We start from the raw sequence: 25,787 nt of genomic DNA, 5'->3' as shown, positions 1-25,787 counted from the left end.
TTTCTAGCTTTATCCCCCATATAGAGAGCCTGGTATATTATGTCATTAATAACTACATCAGCATATTTATAATTGCCATAGGCATTGTGAATATTGCATTGTTGATACATTTGGTGATGAGGATGGGATCACAAAATGTAAGGCCTCTATTTGGAAGCAGGGGGGCTTTAAAGGGAGAAATTGCTATTCCAGTATGGGAGGATTTGCCTTATTCCTCTCTAGCCAGAGAATGGGCCAAGAGCACAGGGCCCTGTGAAAACTGTGAACCAAGGCTAAAAGAGGGAGAACCTGGAGATTTGGAAAGATGTTTGCAAGGAATAACCTTAGAACCAGGCAAAGAACTGGGAGGAGTGTGCAGGAGAGGCTGGGTCCTGCTAACAAGTTATCACCTTATGTGTAAAAGTAGGGATAAGCTGCTAGAGGAAAGAGCTCACATGGCTAGGGAGTCAGCTGGTTTGCCTGAGGATTCTTCTGTGTCACAGCATTCAGAAGAACAAACTGGAGGGACTCAGGTGATCCAGGAACATGCTACTGTTCATGTAGCTAAAAGGAAACAAAAAACTAGCAGAAGGAATGTTCATGCAGCTTTTGTACAGGCTGGGCAGAGTTGCCCCAACAGCTGCCAGGAGAATGTGTATGAGGAGAATAGAACAAGGTTAAATGAGGAGTCTTCTAATGTAGAAGGTCTCCCCATATGAAGAAGAAGACAGGAGAACAGCCAGGGCCAAACAGACTCCAGGGGCATAATTGAGGATTTCACTCAACAGGAGATCACTGATAAATTGAGTAGATTCACCCAAAGAATGGGAGAGTCTTTAGTGTCTTGGATAGTAAGAATCACTGATGAAGCTGCCGGAGGAATAACACTGGGCAGTGAGGACTGTTTAAAATTTATAAGTATCAGTTAGAATCCTTTTGTACATCAAGCTTTTAGGGATCACCATATTTGAGGAGACCTCAACAGAACTAATCTGTTAGCTTTAGCTGCAGAGGGATGTAGAAAGCAATATCCTAATGACTCTATGTTGCTTGGTGGAGACAGACCCTGGTACTCACTTAGAGATTATATGAGAAAGCTAAAGGAAGAGGTAATGAAAACTATTATCATGGTTGGAGATGAAAATGCATATCATGATATTCCCCTAGGAGTTCCTCATAGACGTAATATAGTGAAGACGGCTCTTCCTGCTTATAAGCACCTAATTGTGAATCTATTAATTGGAGAAATTGGGTACACCCTTTGGGTACTGCATAAGATTTCACAATTAAATGACCTGAGGGAACGGGGACAAGATATGAAGGATTTGGTTCTACTGACAGAATAAAATCGGGAGCTAAAGATGGGTAAAACAGAAGCCAGATGATGTTACAAAGGCTTCAGAGATTATAACACATGGAAGGTATAACATTGTAACTAATGTTTATTCCAGAAAAGATGATTACAAAATTGTACCCTTAACTCATTTATTCTACCGTGAGTGAGTCTACAATAGTCTGGTTATTGTCTCTTTGCTTTTTCTTGGCTTTTTGTCTGTACACCTTGCTTGCTAGATTTGTTTCCAAAGGCTTGGTACCCTCCACCTGTAGATGCCTGATAGCTTAAGCTGGATGTCACGCCCTGTCTGCAACTGTGCTGTGTCACCCCTGGACCTGGCATCAAGCACATTAAGAACTGACCTCTCAAATGGGACCCCTTGGGACAGGGACAGCTTTGAGTCTGATTTCAGAAGCAAGTAGTCATGGAAAAAGAGACCTTTGCCCCTTACTCCAAGATTTTGGGGCCCCATTTGTTCAGGGGGGAATGATGGGGAGCTTGTGCTCAAGCTCCACCCTAAAATATTGTTTTCTGTGTTTATTATGTGCTATTCTTGTTATATTGTTGTAAAATTCTGTTGACACCAGTTATTCCTAATATAATTTTGCCAAGTAAGGGACATGAAAGATCTTGGGGCCGAATGTAAGGGTTATGGGATTTAAAGATCTTCCATGCCCCATTGGACTTGCTGATGTAGCAGGCAGGGGTGGAGCTAGAGGAAGCAGAAGCCAAGCTAGAGTTCCTGCATTGACTGGTGGCAGCAGCAGCAGTAGCCGAATTGGAGGCGGAGGTGAGAAACCCTTTTTTGAGCCAGCCAGAATTTCTGCTAAGGACTCCTGCTGAGGACTGCCAGGGACCGGAACTGCAGGGAGGCTGGAACTGCTGGGAGCACGCTTCCTGGATGCTGTGCAGTTGCTGTGAGTGGGGAGAGGAGGACCTTTGCCTGAGGTAGCCTGTTCTGTTTTAAAGGCTTGAGAATATGGGTGTTTACTACATTAACTATGTGTGCCAACTTCATAACTACTGTTATGGCTTTGACTTTATGGTTTTGGGACTCAGTTATTTGGTATTTTAATAAATTTTCTAGCTTTATCCCCCCATATAGAGAGCCTTGTATATTATGTGATTAAAAACCACATCAGCATATTTATAATTGCCATAGACATTGTGAATATTGCATTGCTGATACAACCATTCCAGTGAAACTTGGTCTCGTTGACATTACTAAACATCGCTCCACTGTTCCTTGCTGGATAATAACCCTCTGAATATCCCTGGATATTGCTTCCTGGCTTGACTGGTGCTACCACTTCCTCCAGCTTCAAACTTCAGTGATATAAAGTTTCAGAAAGAAACATAGACTGTCCCTAGGACTCTGGTCTTGCTTCTTCCAAGCAGATTCCTACAGACAAATTTCATATGTCTTTATCTTGAGGCCATTTACGAATGAGTGTAACACTTTACATTTATCTCCATTAAATTTTATGTTAGTTTCATGATAACATTGTAAACTGTTGGAATCTTTTATCCTGACTCTAACATGAATGGTATTTCCTATCCCATCCAGCTTAGTGCTGTCTTTATATTTGCCTGTATTCAAGTTGTTCAGAGATCTTGAGAACATGTCCCCTTCAGGTGAGCAATTGTGGTTCAGTTTCTCCACTTTCTTATCTGCTCTTTGAAAACTAAAAAATAAATAAATAAACCAAATTTTAAAAAAAGAACATGCCAGGGCTCATTGGGGACCTCTTGATGAGTGACAGATAATTTGTTTTGTTGAAATGACACAGAAACTCCTTATTGGTCTAATGATTGCCATGACAGAAGTTTGTGGACTGGAAGTGGAGGTTAAAAGGGTTTTATCAACAGTGACTGGTGACTGTCCTAAGAAAAAGTCTCCTACACTGTAATATATAAGATCTGTGAAGAAAGAGTTTTCTTCTTTTAGGGATGCAATTATTTTTGTGAACAATGATTTTTTTTGGAGGGTCATACATTGGCATTTATTATTTAATTTGAAGAACAAATTATGAAGGAAGGGGGGGAGGGCCTAGGGGAGAAGGAAGAAGGGAGGAAACAGGGAGACAAAAGCTTCTCATCTATGTCTGCTTTAGACAGGGTTTATCCTGATTTCTGAGCCTTGGTCCCAGGCACAAAAGGAAGCACACGATAAATTGAGGTTTTAGGGGTACAGGTTGAGTAAAACACAGGTGGTGCCCAGAGTTACACATCAAACCAGAGGAGGGGGCTGGGATTCTCCTTGTATCAGCAGTACTGCTTCCTTTTAGGAACTGAAGCCTAGTGATAAGTTCCATCCCACATATTTCAGCTTCTGTAAAACATTCTTGTAGCTAAAGTCTTTGCTCTAAAGAATTCTTATACATCGCCTCTCTAACTTCTTGTACTTTCTTGTAGTTTCTTTGAATATGCATAAAACTTGTAAGCTGCCTGCTCAAGAGCTGCTACCTGCTCCTCAATTAAAGTGCTCTGATTCAGATAAGGCTGAAGGGAGGCATATTTCTGGTTTAAGTCCTTTAGGTTTTTACTTTATTTACTGCAATATCTTTCATTTCTAGATGTTTCAAGCTAGTCAGTTTGTTCATGTTTTCCAGAATTTTATTGGCCATTTTGGAGAACATTTCCTGGCATAGCCCCATGATGGTCAGTTCAGTGGGCTCCATGGCCTCCGAGGCTGGATGTCTAGGCCAGGGAAGGGAGGAAGGATAAAGGATGATGAGAAGGATGGGGAGGAGGAAGGGGAAAAGAGAAGGAGGAGGATGGGGAGGGAGGGGGAGAGGGAGAGGGAGAGTGAAGGGAAGAAGGAGGGGGAAAAAAAGGGAAGGTTGGAGAGGCAGATACGGGTAGGGGGCAAGGAGGGGGGGCCGAACAATGATTAAAAACAACAACAACAACAAAAAACAAACATTGATTAAGAACTGTTAAGTGCAAAGTAGGCAGAAGCAAAACTGAATCAATACCTGCAATTAAGAATAGAGGAGATAATAGATATGTTAAAATATACACAGATAACATTTTTGAAAAATGAAAATAAGGCAGTTTGTGGAAAGAGGCACTAACAGTTGTATAATGGGGCATTTGAAATGGTTTTTGAAGGAAATCAGAGATTCTAAAAGAAAAAAAATGGGAAAGAGAACATTCCAAATTTGAAGAATAGACATTGCAAAGGCACAGAGATGGAGAGGGAGTTTCATATATGATAGACAACAAAGAAGCCAGTTGACTTGACTAGGATTTCATAAAATGTAGTCGGGGGACTTCTGGGAATCCTTGAGATTCTTAGGGTGACTGAAAGGTTGAAAGCGTTTTTGTTTTTATTTTTGTTTTTACAAATTTTGTTATTTAGTCTTTCAGTTATGTCTGACTCTCTGTGACTTCATGGACCATAGCACACCAAGCCATTCTATCCTCCAAAATCCTTCTATCCTTCCAAAGTCTACCCAGGCTCACTCATGTTCATTGCTTCCATGGCACTATCTATCCATTTCAGAATCTGCTTTCTCTTTCTCCTTTTTCCTTCATTTTTTTCCAGTACCAAGGTCTTTTCCAATGAGTACTGCCTTCTCAATATGTGGCAAAAGTATTTAACCTTCAGTATTTTTCCTTCCAAAGAATAATTTGAATTAATGTATTTAAGCATTGTTTGATTTTATTCCCTTACTGTTTAAGGGACTTTCAAAAGTCTTCTTCAGCACAATTTCCAAGTATCAGTTTTGTGGTTATCAACTTTCTCTATAGTTTAACTCTCACATGTATATTCCAATGGAAAAATCATAGCATTGACTATAAAGCTCTTTTTAGACATGGTGATGTCTCTGCTTTATAAAATGTTGTCCAGATTTGTTTCTCTTTCAAGGAGCAAGTGTCTTAATTTCATGGCTGTGGTCACTATCTGAAGTGATGATTGAGCCTAAGAATGTACAATCTAACACTGCCTCTATGTCTTCTCCTTGCATTTGCCAGGAAATGATGGGCTCAGGTGCCATGATCTTAGGGGTTTATTTATTTATTTTTGTTTTTATGGTAAGCTTTAAGCCAGCTTTTACTATCTTCTTTAACACCATCATTAAGAAATATTTTTAATTCTTCTTCACTTTCTGTCATCAGAGTAATAACATCTGAACATCTGAGACTGCTAATATTTCTCCTGCAAACTTTAATTTCAGCTTTTGATTGATCTAGGCTGGTGTTTTGAATCCTATACACTACATATAAGCTAAAATGATAAGGCAACAACATATATCATTGTTATACTCCATTCTCACAAGCATAAACCAATCAGTTCCATGTTTGGTTCTAAAGAGTTGCTTCTTCATCACCATACAGGTTCTTCTGGAGACTAGTAAGATGTTCTTCAACTCCCATTTCTTTGAAAAATTGCAAAATTTTCTTGCAATTCACACAATAAAATGTTTAGAGGAAAAGTAGTTTTTTTTGTTTTTATCCCTGGAAATCCCTTGCTTTCTGTATAATTTGAAGAATGTTGACAATTTGATTTCTGATTCCTCTGGCTCTTTGAAATCAGCCTGTTATGGTAATTCTCAGTTAATATGTAGCTGAAAACTATCTTGCATAATTTTAATCATAACCTTTCTCATGTATGAAATCAGCAAAATTTTCCAATAATTTGAACAATTCTTCTTTAGGATTGAAAAGTAAACTGATCTTTTCCAATCTTTTGACCATTGTTGTCTTTTCAAAATGTGCTTGCACATTGAGTGCAGCACTTTAGCAGAATCTTGTAGGATTTTAAATAGTTCAACTGGGATCCCATCATCTCTAATAAACTTATTATTAGCAATGCTTCCTAAAGCCTAATTGACTTCATTTTCCAGAAAGTGTGGTGTAAATTAGTAATTACACCATTGTGATTACAGTGATGTGAAGATCTTTCTTGTTTAAGTCCTGTGTTTATTTTTGCAACTTCTTAATATATTTTATGTCTGTTAAGTCCCTAACATTTTGTCTTTCATCATACCCATTTTTTCATGAAACTTTCCTTACATATGTCTAATTTTTTGAAGGGATCTCTTGTCTTCCCCATTCTATCATCTTCTACTGCTTTTCATTGCTCATTTAAGAAAATGTTCTTATCTCTCCTGGCTATTTTCTGGAATTCTGCATTCAACTGGGTATAACTTTCATTTTTTTCCTTCATTTAACTTTCCTTCTTTCCTTGGTTATTTGTAAAGCCTCATCAGACAGCTATTTTGCTTTCTTGCTTTTCTTTTTCTTTGCAATTTTTTTTGGAAATGCTTTCTGTAAAATATTACAAACCTCTGTCAATAGTTCTTTAGGCAATGTAATTACCAGATTTAATCCTTTAAATCTATCCATCACTTCAACTTCATATTCATAATGGGTGTTATTTATATCATGCTTATATGGTCTATTGATTTTCCCTAATTTCTTCAATGTAATTCTGAATGTTTCAATAAGAAGTTCTTTTACAAGGGAGGGCAGATTGAGGAACTGCCATCTTGGGAAGAGAGGGAGGGGAGAGATTGGGAAAAAATTTGGAACTCAAAACCTTGAAGAAATGAATGTTGAAAACTAAAAATAAAATAATTAATTAAAAAATAACTTTAAAAAGTTCCTGATTCAAGCCATAGTTAGTTCCAGGTCTTGTTTTAACAGACTCTAGAGCTTCTTTACCTCCAGCTACAAAATATATAATCAGTCTGATTTTGACATCAATCATCTGGTAATGTCCATGTGTACATTTGCCTTTTGCCTTCTTGAAAAAAAAAATGTTTGCTGTAACCACTGAGTTATTTTAACAAAATTCTATTAGTCTATGCTCTGCTTCATTTTTTACTACAAGACCAAACTTGCCTATTATTTCAATTATCTTTACATTCCCTTCTTTATCTTTTATTTTTTTTGGTGAAGGAGGTGAAGTGATTCATTCTTATTCTTTTTTTTAAATTAAAATTAAATTTTATGTTTATTTAGTTTACATCATTCATTTCTACAAGATATTGGGTTACCTATTTTCTCTATGTCCATCCTCTCCCCACCACCCCAAACCAGTGATGCCACTGTATAACAACTCCCCCAATCTGCTCTCTCCTCTATGCTCCCCCATCCCTCCTCTGACTTTCCAGTAGGGCAAGATGGATCCCAATACATCAGTGCCTGTACATCTTACTTCCCAGGTACATTAAAATAATAATAATAATACTATTTTTTAAACACTTGATTCCAAAACTTTGAATTCCAGATTCCCTCCCTTCCTCTCTCATCACCTACCCTTACTAGGAAGATAAGCAATTCAATATAGTTTGTACATGTGTACCTAGGCAAAATATTTCCATAATGGATATATTGAGAAAAACTGACTATATTTCCCTCCATCCTATCTCAACCCTCCATTTGTTCTATTCTCTACTTTCATCCTGTCCCTTTTCAAAAGTGTGTGCTTCTAACTTCTCTCCCCCCCTCCACTTGCATTCCCCTCCATCATCCCCCCTCTCATAACCTTCCCCCTACTCTCCTGTAGGGTGAGATACCCTATTTATTGTGTATGTTATTCCCTCCCTAAGCCAAATTCAATGAGAGTAAGGTTGACCCATGCCCTTTTGCCTTCTATTCTTCCCCTCCAGTATAATAGTTTTCCCTTCCCTCTTTAATATGAGATAATTTACCCCAGTCTCTCCCCATCTCTTCTCATTATTTTCTTCTCTCAACTCTCAATTTCACCTTTTAAGTATCATCCCTTCCTGTTCAATTGGTCCAGTACCCTCTATCTATGTATACCTGTACACATATATACACACATTCACATATGTATTCATATGCTCATACACCCTACTATATAAACATATGTGTCTTTGTGTGTGTATGTAGATGGATAGATAGATAGATAGATAGATAGATAGATAGATAGATAGATAGATAGACATTTATATTCCCTTCAACTATTCTCATACTGAGAAAAGTTTCATAAGTTATAATTATCGTTTTTCCATGTAGGAATGTAAATAGTTCAACTTTTAGAAGTTCCTTATGATTTATTTTCCCTGTTTACCTTCTCATGCTTCTCTTGCTTCTTGTATCTGAATGTCAAATTTTCTATTCAACTCTTTTTTTTTAATCAAGATTGCTTGAAAGTCCTCTATTTCATTGAATGACCATATTTTCCCCTGAATCATAATACTCAGTTTTTCTGGGTAGGTGATTCTTGGTTTTAATTTGCTCCTTTGACCTCCAGAATATCATATTCCAAGCCCTTTGATCCCTCAATGTTGAAGCTGCCAGATCCTGTGTTATCCTCATCATATTTCCACAATATTCAAATTGTTTTTTTTTGGCTGCTTTTTTTTCTTGATCTGGGAACTCCAGAATCTGGCTATAATATTCCTAGGAGTTTTCTTTTTGGGATCTTTTTCAAGAGGTGATCAGTGGATTATTTCAAACTCTATTTAGCCCTGGTTCTAAAACATTAGGGCAATTTTGCTTGAAAATTTCTTGAAGGATGATTTCTAGGTTCTTTTTTTTTTATCATGGCTTTCAGGTAGTCCAATAATTTTAAAATTATCTCTCCTGGATCTATTTTCCAGCTCAGTGGTTTTTCCAATGAGATATTTCACATTGCCTTCTATTTTTTTTATATGTTTGGATATGTTTAATAGTATCTTGATTTCTCATAAAGTCATTAGCTTCCATTTCCTTCAGTCTAATTCTGAAGCAATTATTCTCTTCAGTGAGATTTTGAGATTCTTTTTCTATCAGGCAAATTCGACTTTTTAAGCATTCTTCTCCTCATTGTCTTTTTGAACCTCTTTTGCCATTTGTGTTAGTCTATTTTTTAAGGTGTTATTTTCTTCAGTCAGGTTGTTGACTCTCTTTTCATGATTTTCTTGCTTCATTGTAATTTCTCTTCTCATTTTTTCCTCCACTTCTTTTATTTGGTTTTCAAAATCCTCCCTAAGCTCCTCTATGGCCTGTAACATTCATATTTTTCTTGGTAGCTTTTGGTACAGGAGTTCTGACTTCATTGTCTTCCTCTTCTTTCATGATTTTATCCTTTTTGTCCCCAAAAAAGGAATCTAGACACCCTATTGATTCTAGGGGCTGGAGAGAGTCATGAGGCAGGGAGATCAAATAAGAAACCATTGCAGTAGCCACAAAGAAGTTATGAGCACCTAAGCATGGTGGTTCTTTAAGTGGAGAGATAGGAATTTGCTGAAGATATGGTGTAGAGAAAGAGAACATAAAATTTGGCAAAATATTTGATACCTAGTGTGAGAGTGAGGAATGCAGTTAAAGGTAATATTCAAACCTGTATTACTGGGAGGATATTGGTGACTTTGACAGTAATGAAAAAGCCCATAAGTCAGTTGGATTGAAAGGGAAAAAAATAAGTTATGTTTTGTTTTGGGCATGTTTAATTCATGATGCCTATTGGGCACTCAATATGATTTGTTCACAATGCAGTTTGTGATGCAGAGCTGAAACTCAGTAGAAGCATTAGTGTTGACTCTATAGATTTGAGAATCATTTGGCAAAGAGTTTTCTTAACCAATGAGAAATGATGGGCCACCAAGTGAGTATATAGGAAGAAAAGAGGTCTCAGGAAAGAAACATGGACTTTTATATTCTTGGTGGTAAATCTCTGCATAAAAAATCCCAGAATTCCAGTTCCATTTGTTCAATGGTAAGTGGTTTTAGCATCAACACTGCTTCTTAATTGGGGGCAGGGCAGGCTCAGTTGGGACCTGGAATCACAGAATTTCAGATCTGGTTTAAGACACTTGCTATGTGATTCTAGACAAGTATTTTTTTTTTTTAATCTCTATTTCCCCAGTTTCCGCATTTGTAAAATAGGGATAATAATGTTAACTACCACACTTATACTTAGGTGTTCAAGGTTGTTTTCAGGAAGAAATTATATAATATTTGTAAAGGTTTCATTTCAGTAGTAGTACCCTTAGCTGGAGGAGGAGGAGTGATGGTGGCGGTGGTGATGGTGATAGTACTAGTAATAGTAGTGTAATGCCATGCATGAGCAGCTTTCCAGAGAACTGCTACTGTGAACAACTTTTAAGGTTCTGATTATACAGTATTGTGAACACTCTATTTATTCCTTAACAAATCAAAGCAAAACATCCACAAAAAAATCAAGGTACAGCCTTCACAATATTATAATTCATCACAGAAAATCACAATATAGTATTCACAACAGCTTATCATTAAAATGGCCACATAGTTTTCACCAAAGTGGTCACAATATTTAGAACAAATAACAATCATCTCAAAGTACAATTTTCAAAGTCTTTCACTCATGGGGCACACTTAAGTTAACTCAATTAGTCACTTATTCAACAATAAATTACTAAGTAAAATCACAATATAATCTCAAAGTACAATAGTCAAAATCTTCCACTCATTGGGCAAAGTCTTCCACTCATGCAGCACACTTAAGTTAACTCAACCAGTCACTTATTCAGCAATCAATTACTAAGTATCATTAATCACTAAGTACAATAGAAAATACAGACCCTACACCCCTAGGTCACTAGTAAACTACAATTTCATCATTACTCAGTTCCCACAGAGAAGCCTTCTCATTTTGACTTGGGGCCAGTTCTCAGATTCCCTGGATCCCCTTCCATGGTCCCAGATTCTACCTGAACTTACCAGACTGTCACCTGGGTTCAATGGCAGACAGGCCCCAGTTCCCTGTCCTGCTCTCTGGGTAGGTCCTGCTCCACAGTGAAGTTCACAGGGTCCAGTCTATCTCAAATCCTTCATAATATCTGTTTCCAGGAATTCAAGACTCAACCAAACCACAAGCAGACAAAGTCTCAGCATCCTGGTCATGCTTTCTGTCTTCTGCTTCCTCAGTCTTCTTCTGGGCTCCTGGCTCCTGGTTTCTGGACTCCTGGGCTCCTGGCTCCTGTCTCTTGCACTCCTGTTCAGAAGAAGTTCCACCATCACAAGTTCTCAGGTAATTCTGTCTCAGTTCTCCATTCTCTCTTCTGTAGCTGCTCTGCCACCAGATGCTGGTCCCAAGAAATTCTGACTGTACCTCTCTGGGTCTTTTCCTTATATACAAACAGCATTAGCTTCCTGTTTCAGCCAACCCCTTCCTATTACACAGGAGTTCATAACTTCTGTTTCCCCAACATAAGCTTGATCTATTACTAAGTGCTAAGTACCTGCTACCTTTGCCAAAACAAAGGGATCTTCAAATTCAAATTACATTACCATTACAAGTAGTACTACTAGTAATTATAATAGTACTAGTAATCATAATAGTATGTCGATCATCAGCAGAGAAGACACTTTGTATCTGTATGTATGTATATGTATACACAATGCATTATATATGTATGAATGTGTTTGTGTGGGTATGTGTGTGTGTGTGCCTGATCACCTAAAGAAAATTTAAGCCATTCCTTGGCAGCAAATACAGATCTTATAAATTATACAGATGGCAAAAGTCTGAGATGAATGTGAAATGCTAAACAAGCACCCCCTAGAAGATCTTCAACATTTGGGTAAGTATTATGAGCACAAATGGACAAATCAGATATTTTCTTTCTTTCTTTTTTACTTCTTCTTTTTTTAATTTTGCTCTTTGGAGGGGGGTGAAGGTAGGGCAATTGGTGTTAAGTGACTTGCCCAAGGTCACACATCAAGTATGTGTTAAGTGTCTGAAGCCGGATTTGAACTCAGGTCCTTCTGACTCTAGGGCTGGTGCTCTATTACTGCGCCACCTAGCCACCCCTTTCTTTCTTTCTTTCTTTTTTAATTTCTTCATGTGTCTTTGAGGTCTTTTAAATCTTAAGCATTTTTGGTGGAGAAAATAAATATCACATACATATGCGTATATTTGTGTAGGTACACACACACACACACACACATATATATACATACACACACATGTATACGCAACCCACTCCCATCTGTCTGTCTATCTGTAGGTATATATGTATATATGTATGTATTCCAAATGCCTTTTCTAGGGCAGACACTATTAACAAACCTTTTTGGGGAGATCTTAGATATGAGTCATGATTAAGATTTTTTCGAGAGATTTTCCCAGAAACTTTAATCTGAGGTGAGGGAATAAGCTAAATTTAAGTCTTTTTTTGAGTCTAGAGAAACTGGACAGTATGACGGTGTGTCATACTGGCTATTAATGTTTCGCTTTGAGACAGTTGCAATAAATTAATCTTCAGGAGTCTTAATCTGAGAAGATTCTATATCACAATTTCCTGTTCTAAGTCAGTATTTTATTTCAATGCCAATTTAGGAGAACAAAGTATAATATGAGGGTAAGAACCAAAGTAGTTACACATTGTAATCACATTCTAAATCTATTGACTATGTACTGTAATTTGATATGATAGGTCTCCCTTTGACCCTTGCCAAAAGGGTTTAGTTGCAGATGTATAAAGTCTAGGTTTCATCACTAATCTGTTCTTATGTTGTCAACTCAATTTATTACTTGTCCCTCTCCTCCTGACAATGTTAGGCTTCATCAGTATAGCATTGTTCTATTAAAAGAATTGTTATTAGCATCATGACATAATACCATAGGCTGTGTAATGTATAGATTATTTCAATATGTTATCATTATATGTTATTTAATGAGGAAAAACATATTAGACTATCCCTTAAGTGACTGGAAGGTAAGGCTATGCCTCAATTTCAAAAATGAAAATCTTATAATTCCAATGCACTGTCTTTTCTGATTTCTCTTGATAAAATGTCTCTTTCAACTTATATATAAGTCAATTATATAAATTGTTTTAGAATGGAACCTTCTGTTAGAATTTATATCCACACATATACATATTATGTGAATTCATGTATATGTATGTATCTATGTAGGTTCTCATATTTATTATTCAGAGTTCAACACACACATATACATATTTTGGGAATCTAATCAAGAAAATAGTGATTTAATTATAAGGCACTATACAAAATAATAGAAAGAGGATTGTACCACCTTTTACCATGAAATTAAATGAGCACACTAGCCAATAGCCACAGGACAATAGTAATACTGCAGTATTAAGAATGGAATCCATTGAATTAAATAGAAATTACTTATTCTGTATCTTCCTTTAGTTTTATCATTTATTTGACAAAATTACATCCTGGAGATTAACATTTAAGATGTGGAAACCAAAATCGCCTTTAAGATTGTCTAATGGAATTGAAAGGAGGCTTAATGGCTTGGAAAGATGAGAAAATGTATTAATCTTTTATTTTCCAGAATTACCATTTTCTTAGGTAAGATAATAAGTGGGCTTTATTTTGCATTTTTGGAACTCCATATAACCTCATGGCTAACTTTTATATGAATAACAATGGCAGACTATTTCCTTCCTATTCTAATCATTGAGTTATTTCAAGTTCTTGTCGGAATGATTTCTATGTGAATGTGAATAGCAATTGAAAACATTCAATGCTAATAGCAGAAATAGTCTGATTTTCTAACCCACAGGTCAAAGGTTGCCCTAGTAATCAGTAAAAGAGAGAGAAGGAAGGTCTCTGCTTTTTATTCTTGAAGGGACATTCATTTTGTTCGTTCTAAGAAGGTGGAGGGTGGTGGTGAAAAACTAGGATTTTTTTCCCATCTGATTCAATGAATCTATGTGGTGAAAAATATTTTTTTTCTAGACTTGTCATTCTCTGCTTATTATTACATTTGATGAACTTAATTAGCTCCTTGCATAGAATAATTCACATTCATACACTAAATTTAATTCTATAAAATTATAATATTAATCAATATAGAGACAGAAATAAGGACTTTTGAATCATCTGATTTTACCCATGAACTAGAGAGACTTCTAAAAAATAAGGCTTTATTAAAATAATAAAGGAGATATGCCATTTTGGGATATTGTGTCAAAGTTCTCAGAAAACATAATTTCTGTGTTAATATACTTTTTTTTCCAGATAAGACAGGTTCTGAATACTTTTTCAATGTTTATATTTTCAACATCAAAGTAATGCATGTTTTCTTGCCATAAACATTATTCTTGCGGCATACTCTCAGTTCTGCATCCAAACATAGGGATTAAGAATTCTTCATGTCATTGAAAAAAAATGCAGGAATTAGCTTTGAGCCAGGACAAGGAATTTGTCTAAGGCAATGCTTAAAAATTCTGTGTCTTGTTTTTTATTGTCCACTTAAGATTCTACATCTTTACTGTATAATGCTATTTTCACTATAAAACAGAGTAGATATTACCCCAAATATAAGTTGTCTTCAAAAGAAGGTCACACTCCTATTTGACATCACTTTAAAAGGAAAAGAATGGATAGGCCTAAACTGAAAAAGAATAAGTATAAAAATTGGCATGGAAAAATAGATTAATTAAAATTCCTGCAAAATTTTCTACTACCCAGATACAGGTAGAAAAACTTTGGTCTATATTCAGACCAATAAGGTTGGAGTTTATTACAAGTTAGTAATGAAAAGAAGACATTTCTGGCATGATGAATTTGTGCAATTATAAAAATAACAATGATAACAGTGTATCACTCATTCTGTTTTGTAGATGGTGCATAATTTGTCTGCTCATAGGCCACCTCTAGGTTCATTGTTCATAGAGAAAAGGGAAAAAAAGAAAATTGAGGAAACATATCTCCACTCATCAAATGCCAGTCTTTATTTTGATTATAAATTTTAAATTTCCTTACCTAATATATCTATATCTATTTTGAGCTTTGCCTAGAGAAGAAACCTGAAGTATTTGAAAGATGTTTCTTTTTGCAGAACTGATTAAGCTATCTCTAATTTCTGAGTGAGTGCATATCAACTCTTCCATAGGAAACTGTCATCTTTCCTCTTCTGGTTATCCTAAACTCTGGGATGAATCTTATAATAAAATGTGCTGGACTATGTGGATGATATCTTTATTATTAAAATATGTATATATATATATATATATATACGTATATATATATATATATATATCTGTAAGAGTAACAGGAAAGAATTGAAATTCAGTCAATCAAGCATCGCTAATGCATACATACATACACACACACAGAGACACACACTTTTGACAGTTAAATATTCAAATATTTTTAATCCAGAGATTAAATGTGCGTGTGTTTATGTTCCTGTGCATATGTACATAAAGAAGAGCACTCTGTCTCTACTTGCTACTGATTCTAGCTGAGGCTTAATTGGAGCAACTCAGGAAGATGAGTAAATATTTGTTCATTTATCAACTTTTTAGAGACTGTAAGTTTTTTTTTTTAAACTGGGCAGAATAAAATTAAATGAGCATGCCTCCCTTTCCCATCCCATCCTCAAAATACAACATGATCTAGATCAGGGGTGGGGAACCTGTGGACTGAAGGACATATGTGACTCTCCAAGTCCTCAAGTGCCACTCTTTGACTGAATCCAAAAAACTCCTGATAATGATAATGAACAACTTTAACTCTAGCTCTCATAGGAGAAAACTATGGTCTTTTCATCAAGAATGCTAAAAGGTCCTCTATTTCATTGAATATGAATTATTCCCCTGAAGTATTATACTTAGTTTTGCTGGGTAGGTTTTAATCCTAACTCTTTTGGCTTCCAGAATATCATATTCCAAGCCCTTCAATCCCTTAATGTAGAAGCTGTTAGATCTTGTGTTATCCTGTTTGTATTTTCACAATACACAAATTGTTTATTTCTGGATGCTTGCAATATATTTTTTTCCTTGCCATGATTGGTCTTTGGCTTTTGTAGGTGTCCCTGAAGCTTTTATTAATAAAATTCTAGCATTATTAATAAAATGATTAATTACTCAGAAACTATGTCTCTTCAAATTTTTAAATGTCACAGAATTTTGTTACTAGTTTTTTCTAAGTCTACAAAGTTATTATTAGGTAGTTTGATTGCTATGGCACTTAATGAGTAAATTAACTTGGTAGAATTGTCCTTTTTAGTATATTGGCTCAGCCTACCAGTGAGCAATGGATATTTTTCCAATTGCTTATATCTGTCTTTATGTGAAAATTGTTTTGTAATTTTGTTCATGTAGTTCCTGGTTTATCTTGGTAGGTGTAATGGCAAACAAAGAAATACTTTGCTCCTTGTTTCAGTTATTCAATACTTTGTTCCTTTTTTTTAGCTATTCAAGTACCTTTGAGCATTGGTTCTGATTGTGTCAAGTCTTTGTTGGAAGCTGGAAGTCTCAAGTTGAAAACAGTATACATTGTGTTGCCCTTAATAGGCTTAGCATCATTATATGAAGCCCACAGTGGGAGAAACTTGCCAGAAAAATGGACAAAAGCTCGAACACAAGCTGGGGTCAAGCATGACTGGGAGGAAGGATGCCTTTGTTGTCAGCACTCTGTCTATCTGTTCTGTCTGTGTTGATGTTACTTTGTCAGAACAAAGCATCCTGTCTGCTGACAGAGGATGTTGCTTTTGTTACAGATGCCCTAGAGTTTTACTGCTGGTTCAGAAGCCCTGAAAGAGGACTTTACTGCTGTCTGTTTACAGAAATCCTGAAAGAGGTCTTTATTGCTGTTTTCAGCAGTCCTCAGAATTTATTGCTGTTTTGTGTTTAGTTTCTCAGACAGAAGCCCTGTCTGTTGGTCTGTGTTAATTTCTTAGACAGAAAGTGAAGTGAGATGATAGTGCCAACAATGTGTGTCAATATTGTTGTAATTCTGCTAAGTTAATGTGTGTAAATGTTGTGGCTCTAGGGGTGGCTAGGTGGTGCAGTGAATAGAGAACAGGCCATGGAGTCAGGAAGACCTGAGTTCAAATCTGGCCTCAGACACTTAATACTTACTAGCCATGTGACCTTGGGCAAATCATTTAATCCAAATTGCCCTTCCTTCTCCCCTCCAAAAAATATATTGTGGCTCTGTTAAGTTTTGTCTTCACAGAAATAGAAACTACAAAAGGCTTGGAGTGAATTAGTTACCATGAGCTTCCATATGGAACAGGAATGGAAAGCTGCCTACCTGTGAATCCAGGCAATAAATAGTTGGTTGAATTCAGGAAAGATCTGAGAGCATGGAAGAGGAGCCATGGAATTTAGAAGTCATTCTCCAGTCAAGATGAAAGGACCTTTACTTGGGTAATTAGTGCTGACTGACAAGATTATGACTTACTGTGATCTAGGGATGGAAGAACTTTCTACTTTCCACTACCCCTTAAAGATGATTATTTTAAGGATGATTGAGTTAAGCATGATTGGAAGCCAGCCCCCAAACAAGATGAAAGAAGACTTTGGATGGATACTTCATACTGATTGAGGAGATTGTGACTTACTGAATGATACCTGTTGTTTAACACTATGTGGCTACTTTAGTTATAAATTGTCATGTTAGATTGTTGTGAATGTTTTGCTCCAGTTCACTGCTGAATAAATAGAGAGATCACTATACTGTGTGATCAGAACCTTAAAGTTATTCATAGCAGGAATGCTCAGGAGAGCTGCCTGTACTTGGCTTTAAAGCTGGTAGATGTCCAAGTATTTTATAACATTTGCAATTTTATCAATTGCAAAAGGTAGAGTTTAGCTGAGTGCTTCTCTAATCCATAGTCTTGACTCTACTCACTGAATTGTCCCCTTTGTTCCTTTAAACAGATTCTTCCTATGTTTTAATTCATCATACATGTTGTTTCCAGTAATATCTACTTTGAGAACTTTGATTTACATCCTAATTTCCAATCCATTATCTTCTTTGAACACATTTTATTTCTCTTTGGAACTACTCTACATCTTCTTGAAATTGTTCTATGATTTTAGGGAAAATATATAATTTATTTTCTTATTCTCTTTTTCATTGGGGTTTTAGTTTATTTCTCTTTAAAGTATAAAGCTTTCATTGTGTTGTGACCTTTAAAATTTGTTTTTTACCCCTTGCCCCTCATCTTTACAAATCTCATTGTTGTCTATCCACTTCAAAGCTACATTTATACCAGGAATTTTTCTGTTGATCTTTTTTCATTTAGCATTTTTTTTTAATTTTTAGCAATTTATTCTGAAGATTAATTTTAAGACAATGTGAAAAAATAAAAACAAAGAATATGCTCATTAAATAAGTATGTTCATTAAATAAAGAATAAGGGAAATGTGTTCCCTTCTGGAGTTACTGAAACAAGATCTGTGGTCCTGAAGATTCATATACTTTCAAAAGAAAAAAGGGATCATGGCAATATAAACAGCCTCTTAATCATATATATCTACAGTAACAACCAAATTATTTTATTCTTTTCCCAAAATTAGTTTCTAACCTCAAATTGTGATTTGTTTTTTAAAAGATACTATGCTAGAAATTCAATGGAATTTGGAGGTCTTTCTTTTGCAAGCACAGCAAGTCAGTGTAATAAAATAGGTACCACAGTCTGATCCAAGTAGGCATGAGTTGGCAATGATTGAAGGTCCACCTTCTGTTTTGATGACTTTTCTGCATTAATCTTCTCATTTTCCACTATAGCTGGACGTTTTCCATGAGGCCATACTCAGAGTGAGGATTTTCTGAAACTGGCATCTGTCCCTCCAGCAGCTGTTCTACAAGTGGCCAGCTGGGGATGCGAGTGGCCCTCAAATCAAACTGCACCCAAAAGTCTTTCCTCAGCATTTTTTTAATATGCTAACTAAATTGTATCTGACTTCCCTCTTTGCTATTTGCCCCCTCCCCTTCCACTGCTGAAGTACACATGTTTTCTTCTGCCAGGGGTGGGGAATATGATCTCAAGGCCACATGCAGCCCTCCATGTCCTCAAGTGTGGCCCATTGATGGAATCCAAATTTCATAGAATAAATTTCCTTAATAAAAGGATATGTTATATGAAGTTTGGATTCCATCAAAGGACCATACTGGAGGATCTAAAGGGTTGTTATGTGGTCTCAAGGTTGCAGGTTCCCCATCTCTGTCTTCAGAGACCCCACGCACACACTCACATTTCCTTTACTTGTGGGAGGAGGGGAAGGTTGGTGTTTGCAAATTCACAGGTCCTTGTCTACAGTAAATTCTTTTTTTTTAAGCAATCAGGGTTAAGTAACTTGCTCAAGGTTACATGGCCAGTTATTTCTGGGTGTGGTGCTGAGTATCTGAGCCCAGATTTGATCCAGCTCATCCTGACACTGGAGCCGGTACTCTTACTCTCTGAGCCACCTGGCCGCCCCTAAGCAATTGGGGTTAAGTAACTTGCTCAAGGTTACACGGCCAAGTGTTTCTGGGTGGGTGCTAAGTGTCTGAGCCCGGGATTCAATCTCCAGGTCATTCCAACACTGGAGCCAGTGCTCTTATTCGCTGTGCTATCTGGCCGCCCCTACAGTAAATTCTTTAGGAAAAGTATCAGCTATGGATTAATTTCTGACTTAGTTTTCCTTAGTCATTGCAGCATCTTTCCTTCTTATCAACTTAATACTTCTATTTCTGTTATTCTTGTTCACAATTAAACTTTTTCTTTCATATAAATATTCAGAATCAATGTTTGAGGTTTCATTCATTTGTTTGCCTTTTGTTTTTGTTGCCTTTTCCAGATTGCTTTTGTTTTTATTGTTGTTTTGCCTCATGTGGTTTTGGAGGTCAGATTTAGTTACTACCCATGGAGTTGGAGGCATCATAGGTAGACAATGAAACAGAGGACAGATATGTTGTTTGTGGTACTCATACAGGTTAGTTGGGTTAGGCTCAGATTGGGAAAGATGGGGTGAGTACAATTTCAATTATGTCATCTTTGATACACACACACACACACACATATAGTATTATTTCCTGTCTTTTCCTTTGCATAACTTTAATTACTATAGATATAGCCTCTGTTTAATTCTCTTGAGAATCATGGTTTGGGATAATCATTAGAAACAACTACTTTGCTATCTTGCTAATCACTCATCTAGTATAGTAATGCTTTTTGCTATTGTGCTTAGGATCAGGCAGGAAGAATTGTCAGTCACTTTTATTGCCTTCCACACATCCTCTTGAATAGAATGAACTATTTTTCCCTGGTGGTACAACTTTTTCTATACCCATACCCTTGGCTGCCTCCCCTCTGGCTAATGGTTTCCTTACAGTCCTAGCCATTGCTAATGGCAGAACCATGATTCACTGCCAACTAGTTAGTTTTACATAGTGTTATTGACTCATTTTGAAGTCTAGAGAAACTCCAAAGAATTTATCCTCTCCGCTCTGGGAAGTTGTTCAAATAAATAAATAGTACCTTCCTTTGACTTACAAGGCCTCAGCCAGAAATCTTATTCAGATTTTAATTAATTTAATTAATTAATTTAATTAATCAGATACAGCAGTTTTAAAAAATCTTTCTCACCTCCCAAGTCCTTCCCAATATACCCTTCAATATATCTTTAAAATTCTACAAAACACAATTTACCAATTGTGTTAATCAACAATTTTATCACATTTGCTAGTTTAAGACACGAGATAAATTTTTAAGTTAACAAGGGAAAACACCTTCTAAAAAATCCATAGGGAAACATCAGTTTCAAAGAAATTTTACTTACCCTCTTAGAATAAAGGTAAAGTGGTATAAAAAACTAGGGTCATTGATCTCAGTCTCCAGCCACAGGACATTTTAGCAGCCATGTTTCACCCTGGATGAGAGTTGTATTTGTTTTGTCCAGGGGTGGGGGATTTGCAGGCTCGAGGTCACATGTGACCTTCTAGGTTCTTGAGTGTTGCCTTTTGATTCTGTCCAAGTTTTACAGAACAAATCTTTTTATTAAGGGGATTTGATCTTTGAAGTTTGGATTCAGTCAAAGGCCACACTTGAGGACCTAGAGGACCACATGTGGATGGCCTTGAGGCTGCAGGTTTTCCAGCCCTGGCTTATTTGATTTACTTGATTTAGGAGCCCTTCTGACCACTAGCAAATCTCCTTATTGATCAGGAGGATTTTTTTTTTAATTGGATTGTCAATCATTTGCATTTAATTTTCTGAGCAATGATACATGATGCATTTAATATATATGCATATGTGTACACATATGTACATGTACATATACACATATACATGCATATATATAGATATCCTTTAACTGCTTATCTATTACCTCACATATTTCTATGAGTTTTCCATATATCTTACTTATAAGACCTTTGTCAAAGATACCTTCTAAGGAAAATTGTACTCTTTTATTTTACTCATAGCAAAGAAACAGTAGTGGTCCTTAGATGAACTATGTATAAGAGAGTATTTGAGGAGAAAGGGAGGGGAAAGATGTTGCAAATATATAATTGTGTATATTTGGGGAAAGCTGTAGAGTAAAATTTGTGCTTTATTGGAAATTGTGTCTTCCCTTATTATCACGGGTGGTAGTCATAATAGAACAGCCTTGTTGGGAATATTTAGCCTAGCCCTTTTCTATTGCTTAAGTAAATCATTTTTTTAACAACAACAATAGCAACAACAAATAGTGAAATATAGATAATTGTAAAGAAGTAAAAGTATTCTTTTTAATGTCAGATGAGTAATAATTATTGTGGTGGGGACTAGAATGGAACCCACTAGAAGAGATGGATTGCACTTCCAATTTGTCAAGGAAATCTCAATCAAAGATTGTTTATGGCTGTACCCCCTTTTACTATGCCACCTTCTGTATTCAGATGGGTTTCATAAGAGATAACAAACAGCAATGATAGTTAACATGTATGTAGTGCTTATTTTGGTCAAAGCACTGTACTAGGTGTTTTAAAGTTATTTTTTCATTGATCCACATACCAACCCTGAGAAGTAGGTAGTATTATTATTCACATTTTATAGGTAAGGGAATTCAGTTAAACAAAGGTTGAGTTGAGCCGAGTCACACAGCTAGGAAGTGTCTGAGGATGGATTTGAACCCAGGTCTTCCTGACTCTCAGTCCTGCACTCTATCTACTATACAACTTAGCTTCCCCTATGTAATTTCAGAATTTGGAAATGAATTTCCTTAATTGTATTTATTGTTTTTCTTTTATCATAATTCTCACACTTTTTTTTTTACCATTAAGTCATTTGTTCATGTACCTTGCCTAGGCAGTGCTACAAAATACAGAGAACTAAAACACCATAAATCTGTTACTGAGACCAAACTTTTTTTTTTTTTGAGAAAATAAATGTGCATAGTTTCTGTCACTTTCAGAGGGTAGTTCTCTGTGGTCTGGGATTCTTCATTTCTAAAGGGAAATCATAGGATATCACACCATAACAAATGTTGTCCTCATTAAATTCCTTGCCTAATTAGAGACTGATGGGAAATAATTTAGGATGGATAGTAGGTGATTGGACACTTTAATATACTCAGTAATCAACATGACCATGTACCCCAGTAAGAACTAGAAACATCATTTATTGAAAACAACTGGAGATTTTCTACCCAGAAACTGTCTAGCTAGTGTGGCTATTTCCCTGTCCCAAATCAGATGATGATGTCTGCCTTTTTAAGGGCAACAGTATCGTGAGAAAGAAAGCAGTTAAACACTTAAGACACTTATCTGCCTCTGTATCTCATCAACTTTCTGTCCTCTCTGTCTCTCCTTTCCCTCTCCCTATCCCACTTCTCTATACAGAAGGAAGCAATGCATTAAGTATAATCAGCTGAAAACCTATTTCCAACCTCTTGTGGATTTCCATTAAGTACTTAACATTATTTAATGGTACACTATGTAGCTCATTATAGAAAACCTGCTGCCTTATGACCCAATTCAAGCTTATATGGAGAAAGGCATTAGTTGTTTGTCATTTTCATGGCATCTTCCCTCTCCAGATTTGAAGTACCTTAATGCATTTAAATAAGCCCAGCTATGGCAAAAAAAGGAAAGGGGTTAGAAAATGACTCAAAACAGGTTTTGGGGTTAACTCTTGGCAGCTTTCCTGTGATTACTCACACATGATATACTATCTATTATGCCCATGCCTTTGTTCAGATGGTCTCCCATGGCTAGCATGAATGAATGGGAGGGGCTTAGTATTTGTATTAATTAGACACTATGTGTCCTCAGTATAGAGCATACAAATGGAGAGAAAGAAGAAAGGAAAAGAAGAGGAGAGAAAGAAGAGGAAAGGAAGAGGAGAGAAGAGAATCAATCTTGGTTGTCAAAAAGCTTAAACTCTAATAGGTATAGACAACATATGTAAGGGAGTGTTGACTGAGGAAGTGAATTTAGATCTAGAGAGTCCCAGGGATGGTGCAGATGGCAATGAACATAACTCTTTCCACAAGGGATTATGCTATTGATTTGATTATTTTGTCTAGAGCTAGAGATGAAAGGGGAAGACAATGCCAATGGTTTAGAGATATGAAAATGAATTATTTTTTTCTAGTCTGTAGGTAGATAATATATAGAGTGGTTTAAATGTGGTAGTTTGCACTAAGTTAATAATTATGATACCTCAGTCCTGCGAGTTTCAAAAACAGTTTCATTAGCTTCCTTAGGGACTGGAGTGATGGACAATGGAGGTCCAAGGCACGAAATTGTCCATGTGGGAAAAAAAAGAAAACTGTTCCAGCTATGGCAAGCAAATGATGCAGCGGTTTGGGTCAACTGAGGAACTGAGCTATAAGTGCAAATCTAGAAATATGCTCTCCTCCTTAATGCTCCTATTATGAGGAAGAGTACAGTTATAAGTAATCTGAGCTCTCTTCTGAAGCCCTGGAGTCTAGTCCTCTTTGGTTCCCCTCAGTGCCTGACATAAAATAGACACAATTACAGTTTATTCTCTTCCCTCTCTGACACTTTTTGCTGTTCCAACTTCATTCAAGTCCTGCTCAGGATGATCAGGAATTGTTTTAGCATCAGCATTTCCATCGTCTCTTCCTTTGCTTCAGTCTTTGACCTGGTCCTCTGTTTTAGCAAGTGGGACTTTTTTCAGTGCTACTAAAGGATGAAAGCAATAGGAGTGACCTAGAAACTTCAAGCATGACTTCCAGCTCATTCTCTACAGCGACAGAGACCTTTCAGAACCTATTTCCTCCTTAATTCTACTTACACTGAAATATCTAGTTTTCTTTCTAAGCTCAGCTCAAATATAACACATATGATGCCTTTCCTGATCCCCTGTGCCCCCATCAATTTGTCTTCTATTTATTTTGTATAATCCTATGAGTCAATAATTAAATTTACAATGTTAAGTATTGTTTTTTCTCATTATTTGGACTAAAAAAGTGATAGGGAAAATACAAATATTCAGATTAACCTCAAAAGTGTATTATTTGATTAAAAGAAGGAAGCCACTGTTTCTAATAAACTTGATGAGAGCATGTGTCTCTTCTCTGTTCTGCTACTGCCCATAGGCTTCCTATAAAATATGAACGAGACCAGACTTTTTCCATGGATGATTCAGAGTTGACTTATTAGAAGTCAGGTAAAATCTCTGTGTACCAGAGCACTGCTATCTTGAGGAGTTTAATCACCTGTGTGGTTTTTCCCTACTAACATATCTGTGTTACTTGGTAGTTTATGTGCCTTTTCTGAGAGTCTCATACATTAAATTGATAGTCTAGGCATCTGGAGATGTTAAGACCCACCCAACAGTAGTGGTCTTGTGTGCTCACCATTCTATGCCATAATTTTTTCTATAGCTATATCCTTTCTTGATGACAAAAATTTCTAGTCATTCCTCATTATTTCATGTATTCTTTATATTAGAAATTGCTGCATCCCATTAATTCAGGTAAAAGAATCCTGACTCCTAAGGAGTAATTAGAATCGCAAGACTAAAAAAAGGAACTTCTCAGATCTTTGCAACTAGAGTCACCTGGTAGCTTTACACTCACTTAAATACCAGAGGCAGCTTTGCCAAATGATTCCCAGTTCCTGGTTAAAATGTCTGGGGTATAGATGAGGAGAAAAGATGTTCTGCCTATGTGACAGGAGAGCTCCAGAAGAGTGTTTGTCTTTTCTTAATCTCTTATTTCCACAGTGTTTGTTTCTTTGGAGCTCTTAAGTAATAGGTCGTAGGATTTTTAAGATGGTCTTCTATCAACAATATTTCTGCAGTTGCAAGTAAAGGCATTCTGTTCCCTTGTTTGTTTGCTACTAACTGATGTAACAGAACAGATAGGTCACCCCCTAAATAATATAAAAGAAGAATTAGTAAAATCACTAATTATATGCTTAAAATAACAAGCTAATAATTTATCCATATAGCAAATACCTTGTGTTAGTGACAGTTAATGAATGAAATTATGCTTGGATTTAAAAAAAAGCTATATATATATATATATATATGTATATATATATATAGATATTTATTTTCTTTCAGTTCATATCATGGCAATCACGTTTAAAGATAACTTTTATGTGGGAACATCTGTGATAAAGTCATAAAGCATGACTTAAATTAATAACTAGCCTTTGGAACTGAGCCATGAGTGGAAGAATAATTTATTAATTTGATCATTTTGACTATTTTCCAGGTACAATTAGCCTGACAAAATTATTATGACTTATTTTTATCCTTAGTCAGAAAAAAACACACATATATATGTAGTAATGTTCATGTGCATGTGTACAC

At 36.2% G+C, this 25,787-nt stretch overlaps 1 long non-coding RNA gene and 1 pseudogene across 1 annotated transcript in view; one reads left to right on the top strand and one right to left on the bottom strand.

Moving 5' to 3' along the window:
• LOC138161324 (uncharacterized) overlaps positions 1-25,787 on the top strand; it is a 267,677-nt gene that overhangs the window by 207,172 nt on the left and 34,718 nt on the right. The window lies entirely within an intron of this gene.
• Positions 18,281-18,907, bottom strand: LOC138161190 (protein dpy-30 homolog pseudogene; annotated as a pseudogene).

This window comes from Petaurus breviceps, unplaced genomic scaffold, assembly GCF_028583685.1.
Source record: "Petaurus breviceps papuanus isolate PSGF00001 unplaced genomic scaffold, PetGlider_PUasm1.0 184, whole genome shotgun sequence".
In the NCBI taxonomy this organism is placed as follows: Eukaryota; Metazoa; Chordata; class Mammalia; order Diprotodontia; family Petauridae; genus Petaurus; species Petaurus breviceps.
Note: the sequence above shows the minus strand (reverse complement) of the source record. Positions and strands in the feature narration are given on the sequence as shown.